Source organism: Rattus norvegicus, chromosome 15, assembly GCF_021556685.1.
Source record: "Rattus norvegicus strain SHRSP/BbbUtx chromosome 15, alternate assembly SHRSP_T2T, whole genome shotgun sequence".
Taxonomy (NCBI): Eukaryota; Metazoa; Chordata; class Mammalia; order Rodentia; family Muridae; genus Rattus; species Rattus norvegicus.
In genome coordinates this window covers 16,544,530-16,557,622 of record NC_141548.1, presented here as the reverse complement: position 1 = coordinate 16,557,622, position 13,093 = coordinate 16,544,530, and the positions used below count along the sequence as shown (strand labels likewise).

At 45.0% G+C, this 13,093-nt stretch overlaps 1 protein-coding gene across 2 annotated transcripts in view; it reads left to right on the top strand.

Moving 5' to 3' along the window:
- The window catches only part of Ptprg (protein tyrosine phosphatase, receptor type, G), a 683,481-nt gene that overhangs the window by 316,459 nt on the left and 353,929 nt on the right, over positions 1-13,093 (top strand).

Sequence of the window (13,093 nt, the reverse complement as noted above, 5' to 3'; positions counted from 1 at the left end):
GATCATTTTATGGAGATCTTGGATTATCAGTGGAGAGACCATCCAAGAGACATGCCGAGCTGAGAGCTCTGGCTCATGGCCAGGCCAGCAGGATCGAAATTCTGGGGTCACTGAGAAAGGGGAAAAATTGGTGGGAGAGTAACTCAGAAATCACTATCAGGTATAAACTATGACTGGTGCCTAGCTCAAGACATTCAGATTCATCACACTTCCCAGAAACTAGAAAATGGCCCTTCTTGAATGGAATGTACATGGGATACACATGTTGTTTGCATGTATGTGCACATGGGTATGTTTCTAATTCTCCTTTGGCACATCATGGTTCTCTAAACGTGCTACCAGGTGCTAGAGTCGCCAACATTAGGTACAGTTCTTTCCTGGTTATATGACCGCAAGCATCACCCCCACCTCTATGACTTGTTCTGTTCTTCATTGAAAATGACCATACACCTTATTCACCTGTATAGACGGTACTGAGGTATTGGGAAGTGATCGTTAGAAGCTTTTGCATTTAGTAAAATCCATACATTTTGTTTCCCTGTCGTTTTAACCATAACCTTAAAGAGCAGAGGACCAAGTGGCATGCCCAGCAGACGCTTCCTGGGCCTCCTCTGAGATTTTTAAAAGGCTGACTTCAAATTGGAAGCCATGAATGGGCTCAGAGAGGGGCGGGGCTGCTTCCTGCCAACCATTGAATGGAGCTGTGGTCTGTCTACCTCTCCTCCCTTTTTGTTTCAGATACATTTTGTATTGCTGGCCAACTGATCCTCATTGATTTATTTTACACTGTGAATCACAAAGGCTACCTCATTTCCCAGGATGGCGTAGTTCTGTAAATACCCTTTTATCCTTCTGTAAATGCCACTAATGGCTTCTCCAGCAGTTGTAAGAATGGATCCAGGAAGCTTGTGCAGTCCCCTGCCACGCAATAGCATTTAGTGAGCTGATGTTGGATCTGAATACTCATGACACGCGACCCCAAAGGTCAGGGCATCGGTGCTGTAGCCTTTCAGGTGTGGAGTGAGAGAGCTGTAGCCGGCTGCTGTTTTACTGGGAAGCATGGTGGTCCAGCTGCAGTGTTTTCATGAGGAGAATAGCCATCTCAAAGTCACTCGTCTCCTGCTTTGTTGCAGGTGTCCCAAGGATGGCTTCCAGGTCCAGAGAGGTGATGGGAACTTCACAGTTGAGTAAGGCAGTGCTTGGAGTATATGTAGGAAGGTAGCTTCCCTATGTGAGGGTGGGATAGACGTCGCAGTATATTTAGAGAACATTCAGAGTTTACTTTCTACATGTTCTGCAGCAGAAAGTCCATTAGAAATCCATATGTTCTCTTGATGTCCACCTGAAATGTGCTCATATCTTTGATTTAGGAAGGGTAATAGGATCTCAACAGCTGTGTCTCCTGCTTGATGGTGGGCATGTGTGGGAAAATGGCCACAGCCATAGCAAAGATATAGGGGAAACTCCTGCATCTAGGGAAGAAGTTTGGTAAATAGTAGTGGTTCCAAGTCAGACAGTTCTGTTCCCTGGGGAAACATGATGTCATCTGGCCATGAGATGGATGTTACTTGTTTTGTGCGTCTCTTACATATGTTTCTATGAACCCACATACCCTTTACCTGTCCCTGGTGCTTCTACACAGCATGACTTTGGAAATGAACTAAAACGTGTCAGGCATCTCATTTTACCCTTTCTCATCAGTCTTGAGGGCTGTCCTTAAGGGGTTTTGTTTTCGTTTTTTCTTTTTCTTCTTGAAAGCAATCGCCAGCGGTTGCTGTCTGTGTATTCAGCAACTCTGTGCGGTTTCCCTGGAGAATCTGAGACACAAACTGGGTCCCTTGGTTCTTACTCATAAACAGGGGAATTACCGGAAGCGTGAAGTTGAGTCTGCTCCAGATGAAGACCAGGTCCAGGGAGGTGCAACTGATCTATAGAGAAGTACATGTTTTCCATAGGTAACTCATACCCGCAAAAAAAAAAAAAAAAAAAAAAAAAAAAAAAAAAAAAAAAAACCCGCCCCATGTCTAGAACAAGCCCTTCTCCTGCTCAACCATACTTTTGGTTGTGGCTCCAACTCTGTACCTTTGTGTTTGACTTGTAGGCTCCTCCCACATGGGTCAGACTCCTCCCACATGGGTCAGACTCCTCCCACATGGGTCAGACTCCTCCCACACGGGTCAGACTCCTCCCACACGGGTCAGACTCCTCCCACATGGGTCAGGCTCCTGCTTAAGCTCTTCATAATTGATAATTCTGAATGTAAGATAGGTATGTTTTTAGACTTTAGTTTTTCAACAAACTTACGTATGTTTGACATAAATCTAACTTCATGCTGTAACCTTCTCAAAATGTGTGCCTTTGTAAGTTTCAGATTGTAGTTCATTGGCCAATTAACACTCTAAACGTTTTCATGCAGTTTTAGTGATGGCAGATTTTCTGTCCGTAGAGAAAGACTTGGATTTGGTGAGATTCAGTGCCTCGCTTTGTTTTGGCTTATCCTATTTGGCTGTGGTTCTTCCCTGGTAAAAGCTAGGTGCTTCATACTTCAAACTTAAGGTTGTAATACGTGTTGTATGTGTGTGTTCGCTATTGGTTGTTTGTGTTGCTGTGGGAGAACAGGGGTCTTACACACGTTGTGTAGATTTGCTGTCACCAGGGTACACTCTATCACCTTTAGAGTGACAGTTTATTTCAATTTCCTTCCTGATTTCACTTTCTCTCCTTTCCGTCTTCCTTCACTGGCTCCTTCTTGCCATCCTTTCGTTACCAAATTAAGGACAAAGGGCAGAAGCAGTTATGTGATGTGTTGCTGCAAGAGACTTTTTCCTCCTTTGAACTATGAGCAGAGTATAACAGATATACTTCCGAGCAGAGCTGGCTGATACAAACATGGCGGCAACAGAAATGCCGGCGGTCCTGGGAGAATGGCAGGAGCTGAAGCAGGCAGCAGGTCACTGGGTTGTCCGTCTGGCCCTTATTGGGAAGTGTATTTACTGGGTTCTGTGTTTACAGCTCAGAAATTTTTTTTTTATTTTCCTAGCACCTCTTCATAGAAAGTAGAGTGCAGAGTCTGTGTTGGAGTCAAGTAAGGCATTTCTTAGTGTCTTGTGTACCTGTTTATTTGAGACTCTGAAGTCTCTGGGTATTTAAAGTGCAATGTAAATCACCCATATATGTTTTTTGGTGCACTTAGTGTGACCAGGAAGGAAGCTGGGATAACGATTGTGCTTAGTTGCAAAGGTGCAGAACAGCTATGGGCCTCACCTTACTCTACCTGAGCCACATGTTCCCAGGTCATCCCGATGCCCCTAAGTGACTGACTGGCCACAGCAGCCTGCTAACTCTCCTCAGACAGCTGTTTCCTAAAGCACTCAATGACCTCATCAGATGATGTGTAGCATACAGAACGTCCTGGAAAACATCTTTAAAAAAAAAAATCCCATTTCTGCATAAACATCTTAAAAGTTGGCTTTGCCGTTCAACGTTTATTTTTTTTATGTGTGTTCTATGTTGGAATTCAGGCTTTGTGTCGGGGATTGGGATGGGGTGGGGGTGGGGCATAGTCTGGAGTGATGATGGGCTCACCATCAACTGGCTGGCAACCATGGTGTGGTACCCAGGGAGTCAAGCACAGTGAAGACATACCCGTGTTCCTGTGCACAGAAAGGAGAAAGCTTTGGGACAGGGGCTGGATCTGGTTATACTCCTCATCTGGAGTCTGTTTCCCTCCCTCCCCTTCCCCACTCACCCCCAGCCATTCCTGTTCTTTACCTCCCTTCTCAGGTCAAATCTGCATTCTAATTCTGTCTCTCCAAAGCAGCCATCATCAGCAAACCTCTACAAAGCTGTATTTCTTCCATCCTCTTCATTTTCTGTAAAATTATCCAACAGGCCACTGTGCACTGGTTGTCTCACATTTCTTATTAGAATTTAACTCTTCACACACTGGTGTTTTTCTACTGCCTGGAGCTTCTTAGCTACTGATGAAAATTTATTAGTCTAACTAATGCTGACAGATCAGCGCAATCATTACCATAACTTGAATCTTTTAACTATTTTTATATGTTTTCTCTAAACATCCAAAAGCTGGGTTTGGCTGCCGTATAGATAGAGGCCCTGAGTGATTTGCCAAGTAACGATAGCAGAAAGAACGGTTCTGAGAATGGCTGTAAAGATCTTTGCTGCTTCCTGCTCCTAGACGTTGCTTCACTGTTTCTGTGAAACTGTCAGGGTCTCTCTGAAGCCAAGGATACCAGGGAAGCTGGCAGGTACTTAATCAAGTTCCTTGCCAGGAGAATACCCAGACTCTATCTACAATAGCGGGTTAATGATCAGCTTGCTGATTACCTGTAAAGTCCCTTCTGGGAGATCGAAACACTCCCAGAGGAGGAAGATTAAAGAGAAGAAGCAAGGGGAAGAGAAAAGGTGGAAAGAGATGGGGGAAGGAGGGAGGTAGGAGGGAGCAGTATTCCTCTTGGGAAAGAACAGAAGGGACTTCTTCATAGAGTTCAATGAGCACATCACAGTACCATCAAGCACTATAGATTGGCTCTGACTTATGGCCACTGAACACACATTCAAGCTTAAGTTTTCAGTGTCCCAGTCTGGAAAGTAAGGTTTTATGAATGGTCTTTGGTTCACGGAGTGAGCTCTGCTTCTCTGGGGAATGGACTTTTCCCATTGCAAGAGCAGGTTGTAAGGACCTCTTTGCAACCCTCCTTCCCCACTCACCTGCTTGCCCTGTGTTCTTCTGTGAGCTGAAATTGCCCTTGGCCCCCACTAGACGCTACCACCATCACGGACTTCCCAACCACACCACCCATGAGCTACCGCAGACCTCTTCCCTCTAAGACTTAACAGTCAGTGTCAGGTGTTGCGCTATAATAACAGAAAACAGAGCGGGTGTGGGTGGGTAGGTGGGTTATAACTACCTAGTTTATAGACTGGAAAATTGACGCTGTTGGTGGCACCAGGCCAGAACGTGGACCCTCACCACATTCTTCTCTCATTAGCTCCTCTTTTTTCCTCTCACTGCTGTGCTGTTATGCTACAGAATTTCTTCACTGCTAACCCTAACAAGGCAACAAATTGCCTTTAAAAATAACTAGTAAAGATTCTCTTCCATTATGGTTTTTCTCCCCTCAAGGCAGTTTTGTAAGTGTCGGGAGTACCTTTGCTGGGTGCTGTGCTGCTGCTGCTGTGGGAACTTGGGGTGTTTTCTGTCAGGGTCTTCTACTGGCTTGTCTTTTCCTTCCTATATTCAGAATATATGTTTCCTCTGGTGCTCACAAAGGTTGCCTGCTATTGTTTGCTGGCTCTGTGCAGGGAGCTCCAGTTGTCTGGACAGGGAATTGTCCATCCTGCCTATGCCAAACGGGGTCTTGTGGTCATGGAGATATTGACCTGCGTTTCCAGGTCCCCAGGGCCAACTGCTTCTGGATGTAGTGAGTCCGGATATGGAAACTCCATCCTCTGCCTGCCAGTGGCCCTGGAGGAAGGAAATGGAGTTTTTGGAGGATGAAAGCAACTTGTTTTTATTAAAAGAGGGCTATATTAAGAACCGTCGTTTTTAGCACATTGTAAATGCCTTCAATGGAAGATCCACAGAAGGGAATGGAAGCTTGGAAACACCCTGGCAAACCTGTGGGTACTCAATTACATGTGCATGCCTTCTGTGTGTCTGCTACTCAACTAAGGCCACTGCAGTTCAGAGGGGCAGCCATTGGCGTCCTGAAACTCTTGTGTTTAAGCCCAACCCCCAAGATGATGGGTTGATATTTAAAGGTAAGGCCACGGGAGGCAATGAAGTCGTGAGGGTCAGCCTTCCTACATGGACTCAAGAGAAGAATCAGTTGAGTGTGGAGTGGTGGTTTCTTTTTCCCTTTGTATTTACTCTGTGTGTGTGTGTGTGTGTGTGTGTGTGTGTGTGTGTGTCTGCCCAGAAGAGGGTCCTAAATACCCTGGACTTTGAATTGTAGGCAGTTGTTGAGCTGCCCACCTAGGTACTTTTCCACGGGAAGAACAGTATGTCACCCTAGCCCACCCAGATCTTTCATTTTGCTGTATGGAGATCCTCCAAGAAAGCAGCCAACCAGGATGAAAGGCCTTTCTTGAACTTCTCCAAACACACTGATTCTGAAATCTCAAACTTCTTCTCCACATTGGAAACTTGAGAATGTAATGTCTGTCGCTTCAGCTACCTGATGGAGTGTTTGTTAGAACATCTGTAAGTAGGCTTGGCTTGTCTCCAGCAGATCCTACCCTGTTTGCAAGAACAATTGGCAGCCTAGATTCGTGGTGGGCTGTAGACTTTAACTGTAGTTTGCTGACCTTTCATTTAACTATTTGTGGTCTTCTTTCTATGTCTGCCTGCCTGCCTGCCTGCCTGCCTGCCTGCCTGCCTGCCTGCCTGCCTGCCTGCCTGCCTCCCTCCCTCCCTCCCTCCCTCCCTCCCTCCCTCCCTCCCTTCCTTCCTTCCAGGTTTGTGTAGCCCTGGAGATCTACCTGCCTCTGCCAACCCAGTGCTGGATTTAAGTCATGAAACCACCACACCTGGCTTATACGGTTTTCATCTTTGTTGTTCCAAGTTTCTTCCCCCTTATGTGTCTGTGTCCAAAGCGGGTAAAAAAGAGGAAGGGAATACAAGTACAACATTCTCATGACATGAAGCCCTGGGCAACGCAGAGCCCCTGTCCTCTTCCCAAGCAAGAAAGTTAGAGTGGATTCAGGTGCTGCTGGGGATTCTCCCACTCAGCACATGCCTTGGCCTCACCATGTTGCTGTGTAGCTCAGGTTGTGTGTGTGTGTGTGTGTGTGTGTGTGTGTGTGTGTATGTGTTTGTTTTTCCATCAATAACAGATGGAATGTTGGGGCCATTGGTGAGATTTTCCGTGCTTTCACAGTGGTCCTCTGATGGCAGCTTGTGAGTCATCAGAACCTTAGATCCCAGCCCTGACCTCGGGAGTCACAGCCCGTGTACCTCAAAGACAGGTGAAAAGTGTGAGCAGCCCAGAGTGTTTAAGGAAGTCCATCTCCAGAAAGTCTGTAAAGTTGGATCACAGAAACAGTCAGCGGTGTGGTTCCTAGCTCACGTGGATTGAGTCGTGTCATGCCATTTTAATTCTGGCTTGGATTTTCAATTAATGGAAAACTCGGCACATGTGTGGTGGTTGGTATGGACTGGACCCCGTGTATTTAAAAGGATCTTTTCAACCTTTCTGCCCTCGCAGTATTTATAGTATTAGGCAGTTGGCAATTTTAAGGCATAGTAGGTCAAACAAGGAGAGGAACGTGCCAACAAGAGAGGGAGGTGGTGAGGGAAAGAGGAGGAGGAAGACAGGAAGAAAATACAACAAATGAAAGAGGAAAGCATGTCTATACACAATTTTCTATCCACCTTATTGTCGATAAGGCGGACAGAGCATTTCTGGATTTTATTTTGAAAACATCACTTCTGCCATGCAACCTCACGGGTGCATAGAACTGAGTGTCTGGATTCTATTTTTGTCTAAAGGTGACACCACTATTAGGCAACTTCCATTTCAGAGTTCTGCTTCTATTTTCTCTTCTGTTCATTTGATCTTTCCCATTGGTGTTGCATCAGCTTCCAAAGCATGGAGAATTCTTGTTTTCTCAGCCATTGATTCTGCTCAAAACACCGAGGGCTTCCCTGGAAATGAGCGCTGTGCTAAGTGGAAATGTGTTTGGTCCCACAGTTTATCTTCAGGGCCTGCACAGTACCCCTCCCTGCAGGGTCTTTGTGAGACATTTAAAGGCTAAGCTCTCAGCTGCCCCTCAGACTGTCATTAAGCGGTGTGCTATTGAGAGCAAAATGTGGGGTGAGTTCTGTTGAAGAGTTTCCCTGCCTTCTGGGCAGGTCTCCCACTTGGCTGCTTTGAGACTGGTTATATCCTGTGCTGTGTGTGGAAACAGGATGAACTTGGCTGTGAGTGTCGACCAGAAGTCCGCTATCCCATTTATGTGGCTGGGCTCTGAGAAGTGCACGGCCTCACTTGGGAGCTTGCTGTGGTCTGCTGCTAACCATCTGAGTCCACAAACCGAGGCCTTTAAAAAAAAAACATGACTGGCACAAAATAACCCTGGGGCTGAATTTGGTGTGGTTCGTGCAGATAGTTGAAAGGCTCACTATCTTTTCCTCATCAGAGCAGTTGCTTAATGTTTGCTGGAAACTGCAGATGAAACTCCTCAGCAAAGAGTATGCCTGTTTCTCCCCTCTGGAGGGGAGAGCCTTTCACTCATTGGACGGTGAGGGTTAAGGCATGGGGAGGAGGCAGCACAAGGATCCGGAAGCCCTCTCTGGTGCAGGTCTGTTCTTATAGTCACCCCTCCCTGTGAGAATATTCTATGCAGTTGTGAAAAGCTAAGTTAGCCAGGTAACAGGTTAGGCATGTGCTGCCTTCCCTGTAATGAGGACTGAGGTGCAGCCTCAGTGGAGTCTAAAGCCTCTCATCCCCTTTGATTGCTGCTGTTCCCTGCTCCCGTGCCTCAAACTATCATCATTTCCCTTTCTTAGAAGCTGAGTAGAACAAACTCGGGCCGTGTGAAATATAACTCTCTAAACATGTTTCTAGAACAAGGCAGTGCCCAGCTTCTCCATTGGAGTTCACAGACTGCTGATCTAATTCAGAGCCTGCTAACCTCCCGGCACTTAGAGTGTGAACAATTTTCTGTCTCAAGTGAACAGGGAATGAAAAGAAACCCCATCACATTTTCAAAATCAAACTTGTTATTTTGCCTGAGTCTACTTTTTTATCCTCTACTTGGAAGATCAAATTACATGAATTTACTGAAAGAAAAATCATAGCAATTGTCAAATTGCATGAACAGGGGATTGATTCATCCGTCGTGGGGGTGTTGACATTTTCTCCAGTCTGTTGCTGAAGTTTACAAGTGTTTAAATGATGGGCTGCCTTGGTACCCCTATAACCACACGGGTTTTAAATGATGGAGACACTGGTGGGTTAATGTTTTTGTTTCACTTTTTCCTCCATTCGTTTCAGAAGATACTACAAACAAGGGATTTAAAGATGCCTTTTCTCTTTCCTGTAGCATGTAAAGATGTTAAGAACACCATAAGTATTGAGGTGGAATGAACACTCAATAAACAGTTGCTCTGTAAAACAATTGCTTGGTGAGATACCTCAGGTCTCAACTAATTGCCAGTGTTCTCTCCTTTGCACCCTGGAGATATTTGGCATTGTTGGGGGATTGACGGGGAGGAGGCTGTCATTGACACCTTCCTTTCTGAAGTTCTCCAGGCCCTCTCAGCAATAGGGGGTTTTGTCCGCATTGAGAAGCCTTCCTGTATTATTATTTCACATTCTAAAATTCTTGTTTACTGAAGAATTAAGTTCGAATTTTCAAAAAAAAAAGGTGGAAGAAGATTGTCTTCACTCAATTATTCTTCTCATCCACTGATTATTATTATTATTATTATTATTATTATTATTATTATTATTATTATATTTCAAATGCCTCCGTATTAAACCCTAGGATTTCTTTCCAACACTGGATCTTGACATTGAATCGCAAAATGAATTGCTCTTTTCGTGGCCATATGCTTCTGTTTGCATGCTTCCTTCAGGAGAAGTCCATTGATTGACCCAAACTGTCCTTTGGATGTTAGGTTCCCATTGTGGATCACTGCCCCAAAGACGATGGAGTAAATTCCTCAACTTGTTCTCATTGGGACTTCACATTGACAGGGAATGAATGTGAAAACTGCATTAGATGGTTTAGGGGACAGAGTGCCAGAGACAAGCCACCATCGAATGAGTGGCAGAGCATGGGAGATAACTCTGGCCTCTTCATAGTGGGACCTGTGAAAGAAGTGTATGGTTTGAGAGTCTTAATTTTCATTTTCTTTATAACATATACAAATACCACCCCAGATACTTGTTGAGACTAAATAGAAAGCACTGAATTATCAGCAATGAAATACTAAGTCTTAATTAAAGTTCTCAGTACTGTCCTCTCTTGCCCTATATTTTTGAATATTGACGTGATTAAGAATAGAATAACAGGGACTGCATTATCTTTTTTTTAAAAACTCCTACAAATTGCTTTTAAGTTCCCCACGATCTGGTTGACAATTGCAACTGTAAGTATTTATAGAGGATGATAGAGAAGGAACTACCTACACGGCATCTATAAATACACTCTACGTACAGAGCTCACAGTGACAGCCATCTTTCCTCTATCAAATGTGCGTGATTTTCAGATTCGAATAAAGAGCCCTTGTGTTTGCACAAATCACTTTGTGTATTTTTTTTTTGTAGCTTTGAACCAGTGACCCCAGAAAAGTTAGTCCTGGCAAGTTCTGTCAGAAAGAATGAATGTCTGTAGTTTCTCTGGAAACGGGCTGAGATTTGGGGGTCCCTTTCTTCATAGGAGTGCAGTGAGGAATGATTGTTTTGGGTGTTTGAAGGCCCATCAGGTCTTATTTTTGAACTGCTGTGAGTGACCATTGTCCTTGCCAGCCACTCAGAGGAACATTAGAAGCAAGGACAGACGGGAAGTGTTTCTGTGTATAAATCTCAAGACTTCAAAGCCGAGAGTGTCTAGTTGCCCATGATTCTTTGTGGGGGAGCCACGGGATAGTGTGCCCATCCTCCAGGGGGACTCTGTGTGAAGTGATACCAGTGATAGTGTAATCAAACAGTCCAGAGACAGCATCCAGAAGTAGCCTGAATTATTCTGTTCCCTCTGAGGCTTCCCTCTTTCTCACCCTGTGGACCATGTTGTAACTTAGCTCTTGCTGGCCTTGCTGGAAAGTGCTTGCTGTACTGGGCACCTTTTCACGAACGGCATTTCTCTCAAATAGTTCACTCCTTCCTATGTCTGCCTGCAGGCTATATGCTTGTTGACTTTGGACTTACTTTAGACAGTTTTATTCTTCATTACTTGGGTTTTTGTTGTTGGTTTTTTTATATAGGTCACCACCACCACCACCACCACCACCACCACCACCACCACCACCACGACCACCAGGCAATTGGTCAGTTGGTCAAGTACTTGCTGTTCAAGTCTAAGGACCTTAATTTGATATCCAGGATCATATAAAAATGCCATGTGTGCCAGGACATGCCTTTAATCCCAGTACTCAAGAGGCACAGTTGAATGCTGGCCTAGTCTATGTAGCAAACCAGCCAACTAGATCCTGTCTTAAACAAAGAAAACAAAAACAGCTCCTAGGTGTGCCAACGGATAAAAGTAAATTCAGCCTTGGGGCGAGTACAAGTGACTCCCTGAGGCTAATTGGCCAGCTGGTCTAGCCTGATTGGTTAGCTCCAGGCCAGTGAAAGACTTTGTTTCAAATAAGCAATGTGATGTGAACTATGGGACAAGCAACCCCCAAAGCTGACCTCTGATCTCCGTGTGTGTGTGTGTGTGTGTGTGTGTGTGTGTGTGTGTGTGTGTGTGTGTGTGTGTGTATTTGCATACACAGGGTACTGGGAGTTGGTTTTTGCAAGCCCTCTTTAGGATTCTGAATGTTCTATTGGAGACACTTGCCTTGCTTTGCCCTCCCCTCACCTTGAACAGTGTCAGCACCCTGTGAGTAGAGTGAGAATGAGAGTGACCAGGAGTCAAAGCTGTTGACTTCCTGGTGGTTTATGGAGAGGATCCAGACCATATCCCCCAAGGCTGCAACATTGGTCTGGGGTGATTGGAAAGATGATTATAATATCTTCCTGGGTTTGTTTGCTTTGTTTTGTTTGGTGGTGGGGGTGGTGATGATGATGGTGGTGATGATGATGGCGGTGGTGGTATCTGTGTGTGTATATTCACGTAAGTACTCATTCATTCACTCACAGAGGCCAGCCTCCTTTGCAGCTTCCTCAAGCCAGAGTCTCACTGCATCTGAAGCTCTTTCCATTGGGTTTGCAGTCAGAGAGCTCTCGGGATCTGCCATTCTCGGCCCTGAAATGTTGGGGTTACAGACAGAATGCAGCCATAATGGCTTTTTGTATGATGCCAGGGTCCTCATGTTTGCAGAGCAGTCACTCTTCTCAACAAGCCGTCTCCCTAACTCCCCACCGTTTCTGTATTCTCTGATGATCCCTGGGAGGTGCGGAGTGGGTGCCTCAGCAGGCGTTCACCCTAGTTCCAACAGGAGACCAGTGCGAATGAAGATTTGTTCAGCTCCCTTGTCAAACATTACTCTTCTGTTTGTGCTTCTTTCTTCCAGCTCAACCATACTTAATGTACGCCCAAATATGCCAGTTGTCTGCCATTTGTGTTTTCACTTCTACTGTTTTGAGTATGGGTGTCTTGCCTCTGCTTGTCTGTACCGTGCACGCGCCTAGTGCCAATAGAAGTCAGAAAAGGGCACCAGATCTGCAGTTTCACATGGCTGTGAGCTGTGAGGTACTTGGAATTGAACCTGATGCCTTTGGAAGAGCAGTCAGGGTTCTTATCTGCTGAGCCATCTCTCCAGCCTCCTTTATTTTTACTTTAATTTTTTTCTGTCCTATTTAAAACACAGGAATGTTGGTGACACTACTCCCTCTTACTAAAATGTTTTCCTTTTTTCTCTCTTTTTTATTTAAATAAAAGGAGATGGTTTCAGTTGATACTCTTATAGATAACGAAGATGAAACTGACTGGCTAGCTCTGTGCTGGCCCGAGTGAGAGCCACATCTCCAGATAGGGCATTGTACATATTCTTGTTCTGCAGCACTGCCTGAAGTTACCACTCTGTGGGCATGGGTGTTGCACACAGCAGACCATAAAATTCCATTTCATTTCTGTTGCATAAACATAGGATCACAAATAGTGTGATTATTTCTGGCAGCCTCAGGCATCGTAGCTAAGAGGAAGATGTAGGAGAATATGAATACTTAAATATATTATAAGCTTCCCTGCATGAGCTGACCAAGTACCTTTCGCTCTAGCCTTTCAAAGGTCCAATGTATAAGCATCTAATGCTGCCTATTGCTGAGTTCTCACTGTGTGAGTTATGTTAATCATAGCTAGCCTGGAAGCCACCATTATAATGTGTGGCGTTCTTACTTAACAGCTGAGGGTATAGACACATGGATGTTCATGACACTTGGCCAACGTGGACAGTGTG